General features: G+C 39.5%; 1 pseudogene; it reads right to left on the reverse strand.

The window, feature by feature from the left end:
• Nucleotides 1-446: 446 nt before the first annotated feature.
• LOC123862916 (elongation factor 1-alpha 1-like) lies at nucleotides 447-1,823 on the reverse strand (annotated as a pseudogene).
• Nucleotides 1,824-16,732: the final 14,909 nt, after the last annotated feature.

Genomic DNA, 16,732 nt, shown 5'->3' on the forward strand with positions numbered 1-16,732 from the left:
AAGTGGCATTCCATTGAATGAATACACCACAATGTTTATCATTGTCTTGTGGTTTTCAGCTTTTGACTTCTATGAATATGTTATGTACTCATAACAAATCACCACAAAACTTAGTGATCTATTTTTTTTTTAATTTTTTTCCTCATTAAACTTTTGTTTTAATGGGTCTCAAAATTCTGTGACAGATTTTTGGTCAAGTTGTTTCCATTAAAAAGTACTGATTTTAAAAACTAGTAACTTAAAACTGCTACACACACAAAAAAACCGAAATGGTCCACAAAATAGTTTCCTTTCCTTCTGAAGACTTTTTGACCCATTGTTATCATGAATGAGTTTTTAATCTTAAACTTAAATGGCCACTGACACAAACAGTTCTGAGGCCATGCTTCTACCACTGATTAAGACTGGGGTGGCAGGTATTGGGGATACTATTCATTCAAAGCCTTCTGAGCTTTCTGGGCAGACTTGGTGACCATGCCAGCTCCAGCTGCCGTCTTGTCCACTGCTTTGATGGCACCCACAGCAACCGTCTGTCCCATGTCATGAACAGCAAAACGGCCCAGAGGAGGAGAGTCAGAGAAGCTCTCAACACTCATAGGCTTGCCAGGAACCGTATCAACAATGGCAGCATCACCAGATTTCAAGAACTTGGGACCAGCTTCCAGTTTTTTCCAGAACAACAATCTATCTTCTCCTTCAGCTCAGCAAACTTGCAAGCAACGTGAGCTGTGTGACAATCCAGCACTGATTTGGCCTGGATGGTTCAGGATAATCACCTGAGCCGTGAAGCCAGCTGCTTCCACTGGTGGGTCATTTTTGCTGTCACCAGCCACATTGCCACGACGAACATCTTTGACAGTACGTTCTTGACATTGAAGCCCACATTGTCCCCAGGAAGAGCCTCACTCAAAGCTTCACGATGCATTTCAACAGACTTTACTTCACTTGTAACATTGACTGGAGCAAAGGTGACCATCATGCCAGGTTTAAGGACACAAGTCTCCACTTGGCCCACAGGGACAGTACCAATACCACCAATTTTGTAGATGTCCTAGAGAGGCAGACGTAAGGACTTGTCAGTTGGACGAGCTGGTGGCAGATTGCAACCCAGAGCTTCAAGCAGTGTGGTTCCACTGGCATTCCCATCTTTACGGGTGACTTTCCATCCCTTGAACCAAGGCATGTTAGCACTTGGCTCCAGCATGTTGTCTCCATTCCAACCAGAAATTGGAACAAATGCTACTCTGTCAGGGTTGTAGCCAATTTTCTTAATGTAGGTGCTGACTTCTGTAACGATTTCCTCGTATCTCTTCTGGCTGTAGGGTGGCTCAGTGGAAGCCATTTTATTAACACCAACAATTCGTTGTTTTACACCCAGTGTGTAAGCTAGAAGGGCGTGCTCACGGGCCTGCCCATTCTTGGAGATAACCGGCTTCAAGTTCACCAACACCAACAGCAACAATCAGGACAGCACAATCAGCCTGAGATGTGCCTGGAATCCTGTTTTTGATAAAGTCTCTGTGTCCTGAGGCTTCAATGATGGTCACATAATACTTGCTGGTCTCAAATTTCCACAGGGAGATATCAATGGTGATACCATGCTCACGCTCAGCTTTCCGTTTATCCAAGACCCAGGCATACTTGAAGGACCCCTTTCCCATCTCAGCAGCCTCCTTCTCAAAATTTTCTATAGTTGTCAATCCCACCACATTGGTAGATCAGATGACCAGCACTGGTAGACTTGCCCGAATCTACGTGTCCAATGATGACGATGTTGATGTGAGTCTTTTCCTTTCCCATTTTGGTTTAGGTTGAGCAGTGGTTTTCACATCTGTGTTCTGGCAGCAAACCCATTGTGAAAAAGAAAACTTAGTGATTTAAAAAGGAAATATTATTATATCACAGTTTTTATGGGTCAGGAGTTTGGGTCTAGGTCAGCTGGGTGCTTCTGCCTCCAGGTCTCCCACAGATCTGTAAGCAAGGTGTTGGCCAGGCTGCTCATCCTCCTCTTCACAGTGTTTGGCAGGATTCCATTTCTTGAGGGCTATTGGACTGAGAGCCTCAGTTCCTCTCTGGCTGTTGGTCAGGGGCCTCCCTCAATTTCTTGTCATATGGGTCTCTTCAAAGAGAAGCTCATAATGTGCCCAAGGGCTTCATCAGAGTGAGTGAGGAAAAGAGTAAGGGAGAGCAAAAATATGAAAACCAGTCTTTTTGAGCCTAATCTCAGAAGTGGCATCCCCTCACTTTTGCCATAATCTCTTTGTGAGAGATAAGTCACTAGCTTCAGCTCACACTCAAGGGGAGGGTGTTCATAAAGGCCTGAGTTCTAGGAGGTGGAGATCACTGGGATCCATGTGAGAGGTTGCCTTCCAAAGACTGTTATGAACAGTTGTGTACGAGTCTTTGTGTGGACATGTTTTCATTTCTCTTGGTTAAATACCTAGAAATAGAATTGCTAGGTCATATGGACACCTTGTAAGAAATTGTCAGATAATTTTCTCGGGTAGCTGTATCATATTACACTCCTATCAGCAATGTGTGAGAGTCCTAGCAGCCCTACAAGCTTGACAACACCTCATACTGTGAGTCTTTTCAATTTTGGCCACTGAAATGGATATGAAGTGGTATACTTTTGTGGTTTTAATTTGCATTTCCCTGATGATTAATGATTTGAGCATCTTTTTATGTGCTTATTGGCCAGTTGTATATATCTTCTTTTTTCTATTCAAATCTTTTGCTCATTTTCTATTCAGTTGTCTTCTTATTGCTAAATTGCAAGAATTATTTGTGTAGTCGAGGTCCAAGTCATATATATATATTATATATATAACATATATATAACATACACACACACAAACACGCACACAGTGTTTGTGTAGGTATACATATACACAAACATACGTATACAAATGCATATATGTATTTGTTCTGGGAAATTAAAAGGACAAAGTTACCACTCCCGAGGCTGGAGGACTTCTCCAGGTTATTAACATGGTTATAGAGGACTTTTTCGGTAGCTTCCCTTTAGAGCCCTGAGGACAGCCCTCTGAGCTACCAGAACATGTAGTGGAAAGTCTCAGTCTAAAGTAAATTGGGGGTTACCTTTGGGCTGCTAGTCCAGCCAGGGGTCAAGTCTCTTAGGACTCTCGCTGACTCTACTCCTGGCTCATGGGCTTCTATCAGGCAAGCTGCTTCTGTGTCACAGTTTACTCCTCTATAAAATAGCAGTATCATGCCTGAGAGTCTGAGGCACAATTAATCTGAAATCATTCATTTTGAGAGTGAGCAAGCTAGTACACGTGACGATTAAAAGGTAGTTATGCTTTGTTGGTTTGATTTTTATTTCTTGTTTAATCATCATTTAACCACAGGGCATTTTTTATATTTACCAACTGATTTTGTGTCTTAGTCATCCTTCCCAAAAACATCATTAGATAGAATCACATGGAAGGGAAGGAGGAGGCAGACGGGGGAAGGGGTGAAGAAGAAGTGAGGAGGAGGTCCCTAAGGAGCTATGTGACTTAGGGGAGTCACAGAGTAAGTGAGGATTGAAGGGGAGGGCAGACTGTAACCTGGAAGCTTCAGTCTCCTTGGCAGGAATACTGCACTTGTCTTCCTGGAGCCTGGTAGCCTCACCACACAGTAGCTGACAGAAAAGTTCAGCTATTCAGGTCAGGTGCTTCCTTAGAATGGGTAGTTGGAAAATTCTGGAAGCCTTTCCATTTCCTATGTCTCACTCCTGAAGCTTGGCACCAGGGTTGCACTGCTTTAAACAACTATTAAATCAAATAATAATTCTAGTCACCATTTTTTTGGGAAACCTAAGTGTCTCTTTTCTATCTTTTAGAATCCTCCCCCTACCCACAGGCCTTCTCGAGCTGCTTCCTCCTTTGGCTCCTGCTTCCCTAGTTAGAACCTTAATAATACCTGGTTAATACCTAGTTTATGGCACTTAATCGGTTTCCTCCAGATGGCAGAGTTCTTTATGCATTTCAAGTCGTTATGTGTGGAGTATGGTCACCACAAATCTCTGTCCTTCCAAAGAATATTAACCAGGATTTATTGGGTTCTCACTAAGTCTCAGTCATTGTTCCAAGTGCTTAATATGGATTACAATATTTAGTTACCATGACGACCCTAAGAGGTAGATATTATTATACCCTTTATACAGATGAGGAAAAAGGCACAGAAACTTGCCCAGGAGTGGGAGGTGGGAGGCTGGGATTCAAGCCCAGCCAGTCTGATTCCAGAGTCTTTAGTCTGCTGTTAACACCCTGCCTTCCCAACACAGGGCAAGCCCCTGTGTCACCATCACTGAGTTATATAAATACCTATGGAATTACATTCAATGAGAATTTGTGGAGAAGTAGGCAGGCCATTTGTAACCACTGTATATTTTCACTTTTTAGTGATTGGGCCCTGATTTCAGGAAAATATCTGCAAATGAAACATGCAGGGAAATGACGGAGGTGAGAAGGGCCAAGTGTAGCAGAAAGAGCTCTGAAGCTTCGAGGCTGAAATCTGGCTTCGAGTCCCACCCATGAAACTTCGCAGGTTGGAGTCCTTGGATGAGGAATTTAGGCTGCTAGAGCTTCACTTTTGTCACCTGTCAAAAAGAACTAATATTTATACCCACTTCAAAATATTTCCTTTCATTTAAAATAAAATTATAGAAGCTTTGCAGTTAAAAATTATTTTAAAAAATGGAATGGAAAAACGAAAACACGTCCTCCTGATTGAAAATATAATTCCAATTCCAAGAATAGTGACTTGTGAGTCTTCAGGTGGTTTTTTGTTTTACACATCAGATCTCTGGCTCAGTTTCCAACTTAGCAATTAGACCCAGAGTCCAGATGTCAACAGCAGTTTTATTTTAGTGGGGCCATCTGAAAATGAGTTTTTCTAACTCCCATCTAACAGTCTTTTAGTTTTAATTTATTTAATCAGAGTCATGTTTAAAGAAAACTATGCTCATATAGAAAAGACCCACTATCCATTTGCCCCCTTCTGTAAGAAAGTCATCTTCTTGAAAATACTTTCTTTGGCCATGGATCTCCAGCAGAATTTTCCTCTGTGAGAGAGGGATCAAAGAGTAAAAAAGCTGTAATTAAAAAAAATATATATATCTTATTCATTTATTTGAGAGAGAGAGATGGGGAGAGAGCACGAGCTGGGAGAAGAGGGAGAAGCAGTTTCCCCTCTGAGCAGGGAACCCCATGTGGGGCTCAAGCCCAGGACCCTTGAGATCATGACCCAAGCCAAGGCAGACGCTTAACTGACTGAGTCGCTCAGGTGCCCTGAAAAGCTGTAACTTTTAAACATTGGAGATCACTGAATAAAAAAAATTGTTAGGCCCAAAATGGTATCCTTTCTACAACAAACAAAATTTATTTTTCTTCAATTTGTTTTCTCCACCAGGAAAGTGATCATATCAGGAACCGTGAAGTGTTAAAGGGAAAGTATATTTAAACTATCATGAAGTAGAAATATTTATTCATGGTCTGGCATGGACAACCAATTTGTGCCTGAGGAAGTTAAGAGGACATGTAGTCCGGGGCGACTGGGTGGCTCAGTCGTTAAGCGTCTGCCTTCGGCTCAGGTCATGATCCCAGGGTCTTGGGATCGAGCCCTGCGTCGGGCTCCCTGCTCCACGGAGAGAGCTTGCTTCTCCCTCTCCCACTCCCTCTGCTTGTGTTCCCTCTCTCGCTGTGTCTCTCTGTCAAATATATAAATAAAATCTTAAAAAAAAACAACAACCAACCATTAAAGAAAAAAGAACACATGTAGTCCCACAAACAGTACTGAAGAACAGACAGTAGTAAGTTCTTAAGAAGTGTTAGAAGATGAACAAAATGTAACTGATGTGGCAGGGTGCCTCTTTTCCAGCTTGGAGTAGTGAGCTTCCCTCACCTATCAAAGTGGGAAGCAGTGTATACTTTTAGTTTTATGATCTCTCATGCCTGAAGGTTGTCCCAGGTCCTCTCTCTCTCTCTCTCTCTCGGTCTGACTCTGTCTCTCCCTCTTTCTCCTCTTGCTAATAGCCAAATGTGAATCCATACAAAAAGAGCAAATACACGCTAGACAATTTCAAGCCTTTCCTCACCGAGGCTTGAAATTAATGTTGGAGATGACACCAGTCCTATCCCAGCCATCCTCCAGCAGGGCATACGCACATAGACACACAACTTTAGAATGCATACACAGTGACATCTCAGCATCAGTCCCTTTTATCAAAGAGAATTCTCCTACACGTGGTGTATTGCAAGCCCTTTAAACTACTGATTGCCTCGATTATATTAATCAGACAAAGGATGCAGTCAAGTCCAATACAGTCCATGCACACAGAAAAGGTCCAGGGAGAAAATGTGCAAATGACTTTGGACAAGGAATTGGATTGCTTTATTTGTAATAAATTTCATATGCTTTGTGTTTTGGGAGATTTAGGTCACTTTCAAGATAAATTTTCAATATAGGCAATTTTCATCTAACATGATGACTTTAGAAATCAATCTGCCACTTGACCCTCAAAAAACCCTCCTATGTCCCACCTCTCCATCCTCCCAGTAATGCCTTGACATTTCTCTGCCTGCTTGTTGCTCGTCTCCCAAGGATATGGCCTCATGCCATGAATGAGGGTGAATGCTGGTCCTCTCATTCCCATTTCAACTCCCTTTCAATCAAAATGTGTCCCCATGGTACAAAGCATTACATTTCTGTGAAGGCATTTATTTGCCTTAGTGGTATGTGTTTGACCTGTTTGTAAGCAAAGTTTTAATTTTTAAAAAAATTTTTAAAGAGCTTGTGAGGCCATCAAATAAGAACTTAATCCACAGGAAACAAATTTTAAGTACTCAAAAGAGAGAGTTAAAATGGAACAGTGTTTTCGACCTGTGTTTAAAGTCTGCAGTTAGAGATTAGTGACTTTAACTAGAAGTTTAGGATCATTGTCATTGCAGAGATGAGAGCACAAGTAATCATCTTCTTATATGGGCTCAGCATGAGGCAAGGCGAGAGATTACAACACTGGTCAGTGCTTGTTATTTGCACAGTTAGGATTGGAGAACCAGAGAAGAGAGTTGGGGAAGCCAACTTCATCAAGACTACATCTTCTATTCCGATCACACAGCCTTTTGGAAGGAAAAACAAATGTACCCACCTCATTTTACCCCTTCAGCCCTACAAAACCTCAGGCTGCATTGCTACTCTTTCCCTTTACAAATCTCCATGGTGGAAAATACTTTAGATACCAGTTAGACCTACGAACACATAGGCAATGACACTGTAGGGAAAGATGTATGTTCTACTGCTGCTAAAAATAAGGTAAGTAAGCCACACCTCAAGATGACTAGGAACCGTGGAGTTTTATTATCTCTGTGTTTTCTAAGAAAAGTCAATTACTTCCATCTCTTTAATTGCCTATTTGTAGCCTTCACTTATTACTGAAGGTTGCATGTACAAATGTCATGGTTTGAATGGAAAAGATGGTTTGAATGGAAAAACCTTTCTAATTAAGACCTGAGAGAAAAATGTGTCTAAAACACAGAGGGGCACAACTGGGAACCTCCAGATTCCAAAGAGTTGCTTAAGCTAAAACTTTAGCTTATTATTATTATTGAGTGATTTGAATGCAGTTATAAAAGCTAAAGTCTTTATTGTGGGGACATGGGGGCGATGGTACTGCTTTTTTAAAAAAGTTTTTATTTCAATTCAATTTAATAAATATATATTGTATTATTAGTTTCAGAGATAGAATTTAGTGATTTATCACTGAATAACTCCTGGTGCTCATTACTTCAAGTGCCCTTCTTAATGCCCATCCCCCAATTACCCCATCCCCCCCAACACCTCCCCTCCAGCAACCATCAGTTTGTTTTCTATAGTTAAGACTCTCTTATGGTTTGTCTCCCTCTGTTTTCTTCTTATTTTATTATTCCTTCCCTTCCCCTATGTTCATCTGTTTTTTTTCTTAAATTCCACATATCAGTGAAATCATATGGTATTTGTCTTTCTCTGATTGACTTATTTCAGTTAGCATAATACCCTCTAGTTCCATCCACGTGATTGCAAATGGCAAGATTTCAAACCTTTTCATGGCTGAGTAATATTCCATTGTATATATATATTCTACATAAAATTCTAAATTATCTTTGATCCTATTACTCCTGGTTGAGAAGTTTGAATGTGCCATTGAACAGAATCAAAGTAGACATATTAAAACTTCAAGATGCAAGGATTTTTTGGGGAGGGGGCTTCCTATTTTTTAATAGTGGAATCTTCCTATCACATTTATTCTGTGTTCCTTCCAAAGAAACATCCATAAAACATTAAAATGTAGGGAAACTATGGTTACACTCATCAAAACAAGCATACAGAATTACTACCATGTATTTTCAGTACCTTCAGGAAATTTATTGTATGTGGCAGGTTTCAATTATATGTAGCATAGGCCACTGACTATGAGCTAGTCATATACCTGCCTGCCAACTAATTATAAGTCATTTAATTTCTAGAGCTAAAAATCTGTGTACCAGAGCCGGAACCTTTGTGACATTGTAGCATTCTTATTTTGGAAGTGCCATGATTTGATCTATAATGATCAAATGGATCAATGGAAAGTAGCCGCCTCTCCTCTCCCGTGTAGAAGTCTGTTACATGGTAGAGTACACACAAGGGACTAGGAAAAATTAAATGAGTCAACAACATCTATGAGAAAAGATAGAGTTGAGATAGTTAGGTTCAGAGACGAGAAGGCTAAATAGGAAGTTCAACTTTATGAGGGATCTACCATGTTGTTGTCTATACTGGGATAGTCACTTTGTTTTTGCAGAACTGGGTGCCTCTGGAAAGCCATGGCTCAAGGAAACCATCATCTTGCTCTGCGGCATTATAGACACAGATTCTTACGGTTGTGCTGTATTGTGATATCAAGAGCCAAGAATGATGGGGGCCTTAATGTGCAAGAGTAGATACGAAGCCATCTACTGGCTTGAATAATGATTTTGTAGTGACTTAATGGATTCCATGTCTAAGTTTGGGTTGTTTCATGTTCATTACCATCAGTATTACTGAATGCCTACTAAGTGCATAGCATTTGGGTAATACCATACTGTCATTTAGCCATCCATTAAACATATTGAAGGAATATACAAAATGCCAACATTTGTTGAGTATTTTTACGTTTTTAAAATTTTATATGTAGTAACCCATTTAATAACTGTAATTACCTTGTGGAGTTGGTGCTATTATTATTCCCATTTTATAGATGTAAAACTAGAAAGCTAAATACCTAAAATAACGACATTACTTAAAAAGGCTAAATTACATCCCTAAACTCATATAAATAGTAAATGGCATAATCTGGATTCAGACCCAGGTATTCCAGATCTAATGTTGTTTTTTTTTTTTAAGATTTATTTATTATTTTAGAGAGAGAGTGGAGGGAGGGGCAGAGGGAAAGGGAGAGAGAGAGAAGACTCAAGCAGACTCCCCTCTGAGTGCAGAGCCCAATGTGGGTCTCCATCTCACAACCCTGAGATTATGGCCTGAGCTGAAACCAAGAGTCAGATGCTTAACCCACTGAGCCACCCAGTGACCCCTAACACTTGTACTCTTATCTACTCAGCTATATATGATTTAAAAAAAAAATATATATATATATATATAGATAGGGCGCCTGGGTGGCTCAGTTGGTTAAGCGATGGCCTACAGCTCAGGTCATGATCCCGGAGTCCTAGGATTAAGTCCCGCATGGAGCTCCAGACACAGCGGGGAGGCTGCTTCTTCCTCTGACCTTCTCCCCTCTCACTCTCTCTGTCTCAAATAAATAAATAAATAAAATCTTTAAAAAAAATTTAAAAAGTATAGTCATTTAAAACTTTACAAACAGAATTTGATAAAATGTAGATGAATTGTAAATGTTCTGAAAGCAGATATTAATTAATAATTAATTCATATTAAATATATATATTGTTTTTATTAAATTTATATTTTATAATACAAATTATATATTTATATATCACATATAAAATATGACATAATACAAAATAATTTTATAATATTTATTAATAATTTTATTATAATAAATTTATAAATCAATAAATTTAATAAAATATATAAAATAAATTAATAAAAATAATTTATTAAATTATTAAAAATAATTAATAGTTGCTATGAGGAAAGAATCTGTGAATTCTCTTTTTCATAACCAACAATTAACTCTTTCTTTCTTTCTTTCTTTCTTTCTTTCTTTCTTTCTTTCTTTCTTTCTTTCTTTCTCTTTTTTCCCAATAACCTTTGTGATTCTTGTTTTACTTGTGAGACACAGTCTTAGTGTTTTGAAACAAAACATCCTACCCTCTTGTCTAGTTATGGTAAAGGGTGGCAATGCCTATCACTGCAAAGGTCATTGAACTTGGAAGTATCATGGACTTGGTGGAGACGCCTCTGGCTCTACTGTAAACCATAGGAGGCACATGACTTCCTGGAATAATAAGGTTTAGAGATAAGGCCTCAGAAGAACATCCTTATAGACAGTAATTCAAAATAGTCATAATAAATTGTGAGATTGCTCAGTACTATCTCCTTTTAGAGATCCTTTCACTCTCCTACTATAGTAGTCTGTGAATTTTACCCAGCTTGACTTCCTTGAGCTGTTAAAGGGGAAAAAACGCAAACCATATAAAACACAAGCAGATGTCCAAAAAAACCCAGAAATCCACATTGTGTTGTATATGTTTAAGTTCCTTGTTTGCTTTAGGAATGAAATAAAATTTCATGAATACAGTTACATCCCCTTGAACTTTTCTGTACTCCTAATTCCCTTCTTCCCTTCCCAGAGTGAATGCTATCACAAATATAGTATGTATCTTTTAGGCTTGTGTTTTCAATTTTTTTCCATTTTTATATGTAATAATGAACAATATATACAATCTTCTGATTTTTTAAAAGATTTTATTTATTTATTTGACAGAGAGAGAGAGAGAATGAGCACAAACAGGGGCATCGGCAGGCAGAGGCAGAGGGAGAAGCAGACTCCCCACTGAGCAGGGAGCCCAATGCAGGACTCGATCCCAGGACCCGGGGATCATGACCTGAGCTGAAAGCAGACACTTAACCGACTGAGCCACCCAGGCACCCCAATAATCTTCTGATTTTTAACACTTTACATAAATACTATATTATACATCTCTCTTTGCACTTCCTTTTTTTAATATTACTCATCATGATGATATAATAGAGTTCATTTATTTTAACTGCTATATGAGATTACCACATGAATAAAACACATTTTATCAATGCATTTCCTTGACCATGGAAATATATAATACACCTAATTTATCTCTTTTTTAAAAAAAAATGTGTTTATAAACAACTCTGCCCTGATTTTTTATCTCTTTGCACACATGAGGGAAATTTTCTAGAGTATATAGTTAGAAATGGGTATGCTGGGGAATAAGATATGTGCAATATAAGTCTTATTAAAAATTGGCAAATGGTTATTTAAAGTGGCTGATCTAATTTACACTCCCATCATAAATACACGAAAATTCCTGTTTACCCACCAGTACTCAGATTTTTAAGATTTTGTCAGTCTGATGGATATAAAATGGTATCTCAGAACCAAACTTCATTTTAAAGTGAATATAAAACCACCATAGAATCAGCACTATCAATTATATTTACAAAGTACTATGAGGCAAGAAATTAGAATTTCCATCCCGTCTTGCTCAGATTTTCCCATGCTTTGCATTCTGATGATTTTTGGCAAACTATACAGAGATATATTAATTCTCTGCTAAGAACATGTGTAAGTGACTATTCGGCTAGAAGTAGTAGTAAATAACACAGGATAGAACTTAAAAATTTTCAGATGGAATAAAGTAAAATATGTTCATTGCAGAAACATTAGAAAATGCAGAATGCAAAGAAGAGGAAAATAGAAAACCTTCCATCCAAAATAGGCACTGGGAGCATTTGTCAGGTGCTGTTTTTTTTTTTTTCCTAGCCATATAAATACATGGAAAGGTTGTTTCTTTTTTTTCCCTCACAAAATTTGTGTCGAGAGCATGTTCTTTTTAGATGTATATTTTCAACTGAACAATGAATGTATTGTGAGCATTTCCCATTTCATTAAGTTGTTTTATAAAACATTGTCTTTAATGACTTCATACTTCTCCCTCAGGTGAAGGTAACATATTTTATGAAATACATCCCCTAGTTTTAGACATCTCTGCTTTTTCTTTAGGATAAGTTTCTAGAAGTGGTATTCCTGGGTTAAAGGCATGAATGGTTTAAAGAAGGAGTCAGCAAACATTTTCTGCAAAGAGCCAGGAAATATTTTAGGCTTTGTGGGACATACGTCTCCGTCATAGCTATTGTAATGTGAAAGCAACCACTGATAATACGTAAATGAATGAGCACAGCTGTGTTCCAATAAAGCTTTATCATTAACACTGAAATTCGAATTCTGTGTAATTTTCACATGTCACAAAAAGGTTTTTTTTTTTCAATTTTTTAAACCATTTAAAAATGTAGAAACCAGGGCGCCTGGGTGGCTCAGTCGGTTAAGCAACTGCCTTCGGCTCAGGTCATGATCCTGGAGTCCCGGGATCGAGTCCCGCATCGGGCTCCCTGCTCGGCGGGGAGTCTGCTTCTCCCTCTGACCCTCCTCCCTCTCATGCTCTCTCTATCTCATTCTCTCTGTCTCAAATAAATAAATAAAATCTTAAAAAAAAAAATGTGGAAACCATTCTTAGCTTGTGGGCTGTTACAGAAACAGTGGTGGCTGTGGCTTCCCAAAGATCTTGGTCTCAGAATCTGTTAGAATATTAGAGCTGGGTGAACCCTTAGGAATGAATTAGTACAACTTCTTTTTAAATATCAGAAAATGAGGGCTAGAGAGTGTAAGCAACTGACTAAGTTGTCTGCATTATTCATGTACACATAAAGCATCAATACTACATGTCAGAAGAAAATAATTTCATTACCTAATTGGAAAGAACAACAATCCCAAAACATTTAAACAGATATTTCCAACTGAATAAAGGGTGCCCAGGATTTCTGTTATGTCTTACAACCGTATATGAATCTACAATTATCTCAAGGAAAATTTCAATAAAAAAAGAGATATGTTTAAGCAAAAGAAAATCAAATTTTCTAGAAGCCACATCCTGCTGTAGGAAGAAATCAGGAAACAATCTTTCCTTCTAAATAGCATTTCAAAACGTTTCATTAGCAATCATTTAATTTCTTGATATAGAAAGCAATGCCTGTAAGAGTTAACGACATAGACATCACAATACCAAAGCCAGTGCCAAACAAATTCACATGTACTTAGAAATAAATATGCCATAGAGCTTGCCATGTTCTTTATACATGCAGCTTTATGAAGTCTGTTACAGGGAAGTTTTATAGCTAACTCTTTTTTTTTTTTTTTTTAAGATTTTATTTATTGAGCTCCCTGGGTGGCTCAGTGGGTTAAGCGTCTGCCTTCGGCTCAGGTCATGATCCCAGCGTCCCAGGATCGAGCCCCGTGTTTGGGGCTCCCTGCTCAATGGGGAGCCTGCTTCTCCCTCTCCCTCTGCTTGATGCTCCCCCTGCTTGTGTTCTCTCTCTCTCTCTCTCTGTCAAATAAATAAATAAATAAATAAAATATATATATATAAAAAGATTTATTTTTTTGAGGTGGTGGGAGGAGCAGGGGAGAGGGACAAGCAGACTCTGCCCCCAGTCTAGATCCCAACATGGGGCTTGATCCCAGGACCCTGAGATCATGATCTGAGCCAAAACCAAGAGTCAGACGCTTACCCACCTGAGCCACTCAGGCACCCCACAGCTAACTCTTGTCATGAAGGATAAACCTGTTCAATGAGGGCCACGCTTAGGGCTCTTGGAGGCAGCGGGGATATCTCTGCACTGTCTTTGCTAGGACACCACAGTCCAGTCACAACACTGCTTTGCACTGCAACAGAATACCCTGTACCAGTCATGTCTATAATGGAGCCCAACCCAACTCCAAACCATCTGTAATGGAAATAAAATATCAGATACCTTATCACTTTGGGTGAGTCTCTTATAGAACACATAGGCCTGTACTGGAGCTCCTAATGGTCAAAAAACTTTGGAATTTTAAAATAATACATCGAGGTAGGAAAAGGGCTGTGGGGTTGGGGACTTCTTAGCATCCAGCAGCACAGATTTCACTCTATCCCCTGCTTTCTAATGTATGTCTCTCTGTTCAACTGTGCCCGTCATTCCCCCAGTCCAGACAACCTCAGTTTTGTTTTCTCCAGAACAGTGCTGTCCAATTGCACTTTCTATAATGATGGAAAGGTTCTGTACCGTCTATTAAGAAAGTCACCAGCTACATGAGTCTTTTGAGCACCTGAAAGGTGGCTGGTGGAACTGAGGATGTTTAAATTTTTTGATTCTATATCATTTTAGTTAGTTAAAATTTCAGTTCAATTAGCCACATCTGGCTATTGGCTACCCCATTAGATAGCGTAGCTCGAGAGAATTAACCTCCAGCTGAAGTGGGGTAAATTCAGTTTCTGAGGTGCTTACACAGCTTTGCTCCCATCTTGCTTATTTCAGCCTTGTCCCTTCGCCCCACCTCCGGAGACACCTGGTGACACGTGTTTGTGGGAATTTGGGAGATTCTGTGTTGTAAATTGCCTGGGTTCTCAGATTTCCTACTGCAGGCTCAGTATCATGGGTGGAATTTTGTCCTTCCGAATTTCCTAGGTTGAAGTCCTTCTTCTTGTATCTCAGAATGTGACCTTATTTAGAAATAGGGTCTTTGTAGAGGTAATTCTTTAAGATGAGGTCATTAGCGTGGGCCCTAATCCAATATGGCTGGTGTCCATCTAGAAAGGACATGGACACAGGGAAAATACCATGTGAAGATGAAGGCAGAGATTGGGTGATGCTTCCACCAGCCAAGGAACACAAAGATTGCCAGGAAACGCCCAGAACCTGGGGGAGGGGCATGCAACAGATTCTCCTTCACAGCCCTCAGAAGGAACCCACCCTGCCCACACACCCAGGCTGGACTTCGGGCCTCCAGGGCTGTGCGGAATAAATTTATGTTATTCAAGCCACCCACTTTTTGGCGCCCTGTCACAGCAGCCCTAGGAAACTAAGACCCTCGGGGTTCAGTTTTTTCCTCCCTGCTTTAGAGCTTTCCTGCTTTTGCATTTGTTTCTTCTCCCATTCGCCACATCTCTGTGGACATAGGCCTGAAAAAAACAAAAACCTTCACTGTCACGTAAATGAGGATTTAGGAGAGGTGAGACTAGATGTGTCCATTTGCCATTTTCCCTGAAAGTCTGGATTTTAAAAATTCTTTTCCCTCCACCCTCCCAGTTTTGGATTAAAAATATTCTTACCTGAAAGCATAAGCCCTTCTTTCTCCCCTTAGTATTTCCTTAGAGAAACAAGATGCCCTTGTTGAGAAAACAAATTAAAATTTCTCCCAAGGGGCTCAGTGCTGGTTGGCGGAAGAAAAGCAAATCATTTTTAGTGGAGACATGTCTCCACTAACATCTTTACTTTGTTTAAAATAGATGAAGGAAGTCAAAACTCCAGATGCATGGGGGCGGAGGGGAAGTGGGAGAGAGTGGAATATTCATATTTTTGCCTAGAGAAGATGCTATATCACCCAGGAAGGAGGTTTGGACCTATAAATCTGATAAACGATTGCTGCAGTGTCTGTTCAGACAGCAATTACACAAAGTTGGGAGTCAGGAAGAAAAGCAAGAATGTGACAAGGCATGTATTTATAAACTATTCGATGGAGGCAGGTTGAATAAGAAATAAATGATTGAGTGGCTCAGATTCCATGTTGGGGATTTCAACAATCACAGCAATAAGGATTTCCCAGGTTGGAATGAACTGCCGTTCTTATTTTACATTTTATTTTGTTTTATTATTTTATTTTTTTTAAGATTTATTTATTTATTTGAGAGAGAGAGAGCATGAGCAGGGAGAGGGGAAGAGGGAGGGACTCTTCAAGCAGACTCCCCGCTGAGCGTGACCCATGAGATCATGACCTGAGCCAAAACCCGTGAGTCAGACGCTTAACTGACCTAGGCGCCTCTTATTTTACATTTTAAAAATGAAAATTCATGAGGGATTAAAGACAATTTTCTTCCTTGCTCCCATTTCCCATGCAGCCAACTTTTTTTTTTGCCAATTTTGTTTAAATAAATACCATTATCTTTTATACCAACTTCTGAATAGTAGTAATACTAAAAAGTTATTATTTATTGAACATTAATATGTGACAACATTTCAGTTATCTACTGCTAAGTAACAAAGCACCTCAAACGTAATGGTTTCAAACAACATGAATTATTATTTCTCACGATTTGACTATTGGATGGGCAGTCATTCTGCTGGGCCTGCCTGGAACTTCCCCTGTGGTTGCATTCAGCTGGCCGACTGGCAGGGGGCTAGGCGCAGCTGAGGCTCTTGACCAGGGCATCTCAGGTCTTCGGGTGGCTAACTCGGGCTTCCTCCTAGCATAGCAGTCCAAGGGGAATCGTTTTAATAGCATAAAAAGTGGAAACTGCCAGTCCTCTTATGGCTGGGGCTTAGAAGTCCCAGCATATCATTTTCGCTGCAGTCTGTCCATCTGAAGTAAGTCACACTGAAAATTTTGGTTGATTGCCATACTTGCTGAAGGTCATCTCTGTAATGAGATCTCAGTAGATTCACTATAAATTTCTGTGTC

Source organism: Mirounga angustirostris, unplaced genomic scaffold, assembly GCF_029215605.1.
Source record: "Mirounga angustirostris isolate CCGP_5_RB_7025 unplaced genomic scaffold, mMirAng1.0.hap1 SCAF_1, whole genome shotgun sequence".
Classification (NCBI taxonomy): Eukaryota; Metazoa; Chordata; class Mammalia; order Carnivora; family Phocidae; genus Mirounga; species Mirounga angustirostris.